This window comes from Crocuta crocuta, unplaced genomic scaffold (genome assembly GCF_008692635.1).
Source record: "Crocuta crocuta isolate KB4526 unplaced genomic scaffold, BGI_CrCroc_1.0 scaffold139, whole genome shotgun sequence".
In the NCBI taxonomy this organism is placed as follows: domain Eukaryota; kingdom Metazoa; phylum Chordata; class Mammalia; order Carnivora; family Hyaenidae; genus Crocuta; species Crocuta crocuta.
The window spans coordinates 1,090,548-1,095,320 of record NW_027533258.1 but is presented as its reverse complement, the minus strand read 5'-3'; the positions used below and the strand labels follow the sequence as shown (position 1 = coordinate 1,095,320).

At 58.2% G+C, this 4,773-nt stretch overlaps 1 long non-coding RNA gene across 1 annotated transcript in view; it reads right to left on the bottom strand.

Moving 5' to 3' along the window:
• Positions 1 to 3,536: 3,536 nt before the first annotated feature.
• The window catches only part of LOC144217183 (uncharacterized), a 5,984-nt gene continuing 4,747 nt past the window's right edge, over positions 3,537 to 4,773 (bottom strand). Inside the window, exon 3 of the long non-coding RNA XR_013330851.1 lies at positions 3,537 to 4,234. This is a non-coding gene — a long non-coding RNA (uncharacterized LOC144217183). The remainder of the gene's footprint in view (positions 4,235 to 4,773) is intronic.

The window sequence follows — 4,773 nt, the reverse complement described above, 5'->3', positions numbered from 1 at the left end:
GACACACTGAGGCTCAGAGGGACCAGTGACCAAACCAAGGTCACACTGCTGGGCTGTGCAGGCCTGAGATGAGAGCTTGAGTCTCTGTCCATGGTGCTCTGAGGGTCCCCAACTATCTCCAAATTTTTTTCTTAGTGTTGATTTATTTTTGAGAGAGAGAGAGAGAGAGAGAGAGACCTACCTGGAATCAGATCCCAACTCTGCTCTGTGATCTTAATCTCTCTGAGCCTTGGTCTTGTCATCTGTAAAATGGGGTTGTGATCAAGATTACAGATGACCTAGCCCATACCTGACACCTAGTAGGTACTCACCAAACACTGTGACTGTTATCATTGTAACTGGGTTGGCTTTTGTTTCTTTGTTGGGTTGTTTTTTTTTTTTTTTTGCCCACCAATTTCCACCCCCATCCCAAACCTGGCCCCTCTACCCCCGACCATGATTAACCCTTCCTGAGCTACAGCGGGGCCCCTGTACGAGAAAGGTTATGGCTAAAGATTCTCACCCTGGCTGCCCCGAGAATGCATTTCCCTCACATAGTCCCTCCTCCCAGAGACCTTGTACCTAGAAGTCTGGTCAGAATGAGCCCCCACCCTGCACGCAAACCCTGCCTGGCATGCATCCCCCCAAGTCATGCTGGTGACACACAGCGTGGTGGGCCCCAGCAGCCTGACCTCCAAGGGCAGCCATCCTCCTAATGTGGACAGGAAGTCAGGGCCTTCCCAGCCTCCTCTGAGCCCGCCCTCCGCTAGGAAGCCTGGAGCCCCCAAGTCTCCTTATCTTTCACCCCTCGTCCCCAGCTCCTGGAGCCTTTCCACTGCCTATGAACCCTATGCAGAGTTTCCTGCCCCATTCATCCAGTCCACAAGCATTTACTGAACATCGACTACATGCAGAGCACCACGCCAAGCACCACAGAGAGGCAGGATTGAAAGGGCATGGCCCCGCGTCCCCGTGGCACCAGGGAGCAGTGGACACATCATTTGCGTTAGTGGCGCTCCAGAGCCCGGTGATCACTAACGCAGGCTTTGAGGTTGCACAGAGCTGGATTCGAGGCCCAGTCCTGCTACCTCCCAGCCGAGAGGCACTGGACACGCTGCATTGCCCCGCTAACCTCAGTGTCTCCACGGGCAGAATGAGATGGCAGGCAGTGGTGGCTGGTGACACGTTTCCCAGTACCAAGAGCTTTGCACAGACCCTGGCACATAGTAGGAGTCTACCCCACGAACGCTTCATTCCCCGCCTTAACCAGCCAAGGGCAGGGTCCCTACGCATGCCAGGATAGACCTCCCTGCAGGCTGCCACCACCTCATTAATCAGAAAGGACTGTCCACCCGGCTAGGATGCCACCTGACGCCCCTGGCCGCCTGCCCATTCACCTCCATCTTGTCTGCAAGGACATCTGGGGATGGGGACGGAGTGTGCCAAGTTCTGGCTGAAGGCCAGGCATGCTGGGACCCCAGCAAACCAGAAGAGGCTCACCCGGCAGGCCCCCCCTGCCACTGAGCCCACACTAGGTCACTGTCAACACACCACACACACCACACGCACACAGTAGGTCCACAGTAAACATCCGGGCGGCGGGGGGGGACAGGCTGAGGCTAGGTAGTGCCCTGAGATGAGGTAGGTAGTACGAGCTTGCCTTCAGAGGAACTGAATTTGCTGTTTCAGCAACAGGGAGCCACAGAAGGTTGCTGGGCAGCAGAGGGGCCTCTGCCCACCTCCCGAGCCTCATGATTCCCCACGCTCCAGCAAGCTTGAGCTTTTTGTGGTTGACCCTTCCTGCCCCCACTCTGAACAGGAGTCAGTGTCTGTCCCAAGTCTGCTCTGAATGTTCTCCCCCTGACACCGTCCCCCGCCCCTCTGATTAGCGCATGCTTCTCCTTCCATGTTGAGTTTAGAAGCATCTCCGGACCTTCCCTGTCTGGGGTCAAAGTCAGTTTTCTGCCTTCTGCAAACTGGCCCTTCTCGCGGTAGAGTACAAGTGTTCCTTTCTCGGGCCACCTCCCCGCGACAGGAGACCTCGGAGGGCAGAGTCCTGCTCTGACTCCCCTCTGTGCCCCAGCACTGCCTGACGCAGGGCAGGGCGGCGATCGCTGGTTTCCTGGTGGACATCACTGTAGCCGTTAGAATTCTGTCTCCAAGGTGGCAGAAAGGGAGGACGCAGGAGCCGCTTGGGGAAACGAGGTCCCTGGTGCCCACCAGAGGGGAAGGGACACTGCGGGGAGGGGCTGCTGGGCAAGGGGGGGGTGAAGGAGGGGGCCATCTTGGAGAAACTACAAGGCCAGTGGCCTGCTCCTTCTCCCCTTTTCTCCCTCTGTAAGCACAGAGGAGGTGGGCGGGGAGGGGCAGGACTGAGGTAGATACCAGGGGGTGCAGGCCCCCCCCACTAGCTCAGCTGGTGGGCCCCACAGAGAACGCCTGAAGTCTGAGGTGTCCTGACCTTCCTATCATTTTCTACAGCCCCGGGGCCCCAGTCTGGGCAGAGGGCTCAGGGCAGCACTGCATGCAGGGACAATCAGACCAGATGGGCCCGAGGAACTGTCGGGCTGGGGGATCAGGACACACCAAGACACCCCTCATCTGGGCCGCCCCTTCCCCCAAGAGAGGGAGCAGGAAGACAGAGGCTGCCTTGTTGGAGGGACACGGATGGATTTCAGGGCGGATGAGAGAGGATGGAGAGGGGCCCTTTTCCAGGCAGCGGGGACGGTTTCTGAAAGGCAGGGAAGGTAAAGCGGGCGGACAGAGGCATCTGGAGGCCTGAGAGGTCACACTGAACGCCCTCCGGGGCACCTGGCCCACAGTGAGCCACCACTATTACTGTTGCTGTGGAGGAGCGGTGTGGTGCCGGCCGGGTCGCCGGCAGCGGCCGTCCCGAAGGGCCTTGAATGCCAAGCCAAAGACGGCCGGGTGGTGGGCAGCCAGCGGCGNCCGTTTTCCAGGTAATTAAGGCCGTCCCGGCGGGCGCGCAGCTGCTTCCGCGGCCGCCGCGCCTCCGGCCCGGGCAGGTGCAATTAAACCCGCGCGTTCGCGGCCATTAAGCATTAATGCAGCTCATTAGCATAAGAACGAGCAGGCGCTTTGATGGCGGCAACCCCGCAGGGCAGAGGCGAGCGCTGGAGGGGCGGCGGGGCGCGGCCGCCAGGAGCCAGGGGCTCCAGAGGGGCCTGTAGCCACAGTGCGTCCCTCCTGGCAAGCGGGGTGTAGGCCTGGCCGCGACCCCGCCCAGGTCCCAAGAAGGGGCCTTCGGAGCGGGAGAGAGGAGGCCGTCCAGCGAGGGCAGGTGTGAGAAATAGTTGGGTAAACTGAGGCCTGCAGGTGCCACGTGACTCACACAGGGTGTCCCACAATCGGGGAGCGAGAACCCAGGTCTCAGCCTGCAAACGATTCCTTTATTAACAATAGCAGCAGTCCACACGTAAGCCTTGTGTCTGAGCCCTTAGCAGAAATTCTCTCACTTCCCCCCCCACCCCTAGCAACATCAGGAGCCAGTGGGTACTTGCAGTTGTGATCACCATTTGACAGCAGGAAAATGAGGCTTGGGAGAAAGGACTTTAATGTATCTCCGGTCCCACGGTTGGTAAAAGGCCAACGGCACGATTGGCACCTGGGCAGGCTGGCTCCTGAGGCCGGGCTGGTAACCAGGAACTCACACACAGCCAGGAGGGGTTACCAGGAAGGAGGAGGGGGCTGTGGCCAGGCGGAGGCCGTTCCATCCCCCCCCCCCACTGGGTGTCAGGCTATATAGCCAGTGCCACCAATCACGGCCTTGGGGGAGCAGGTTGTAATAACACAGAAGGGCGGGAAACTGGAAACTGGGGGTAGCATCGCCCAAGGATGACTCACTGGCAACTCGTTTAGATTTTCTTCCCCCAAACCCTTGGTGGGCCTTCAAAATGGGTCTGGGCCAGACGTGGCTAGAGGACAGCCAGTCTGCCACTTTGTCTAACGCCTGGCCGTTAATAGGAACTCAAGAAAGGCCGGCTGAGCGAATGAACAAGCGAACGAATGCGTGCCTCCCTCGACAACGTGGGGGAAAACGGGGACTGGTCCTCAGATTTCATCTCTTCCAGGGTTGCTTTGGCCTGGGAGGTGGCTCTGTGAGAGCAGAAGGCCTAAGACGAAATGGCAGGTGGGGCCTGAGGCAGCCTTGCTGTGCCGTGGCTCCCGGCGTCCCCTGGGGCAGTGCTGCGGGCATTCCCGAGTCAAGGTTGTTGCAGAAAGATGTCTTGAGGCCCTGGTGGAGAAGGCAAAGAGCACAGGAAGAGCAGGAAGAGGAGACACAGGCCACCTGAGTTCCACTCAGAGGGGCTGGAGCTACAAGGAAACTTCCAGCCCCCCAGGAGCTCAGAGGAGGTAGGCAGTTGCCGGGGGCCACACAGCAAAAAAAAAAAAAAAAAAAAAAATCTCCTGAGTCATTCAGTCCTAGATATGCCCTTAGCAGGTGTCCAGAGCACCCTCTCTCCATAAGCGGCCCTTGCTCATACTCTCCATGCCTCTGTCTTGGTTTGTGATAATGCACACTCCGGTACGTGCATGTATAATGAAACCAATAATTTGATTATTTGATTACTGTCTTTTCTCCCTTGGCCACACATCCCAGGTCCAGGGATTTCGAACACCCAGATCATGGCGGATCTCAGTCCTGGAACGCAGTGGGCTTGCAAACATATCTGCCCACCAGACCAAGTATTATTACTACAAACAGTCACAGTGCCAAAGAAAAATGCATGCTTGGTGGGGGCTTTCCTGCTTCCCCAAGTCCTCAGACTCTCC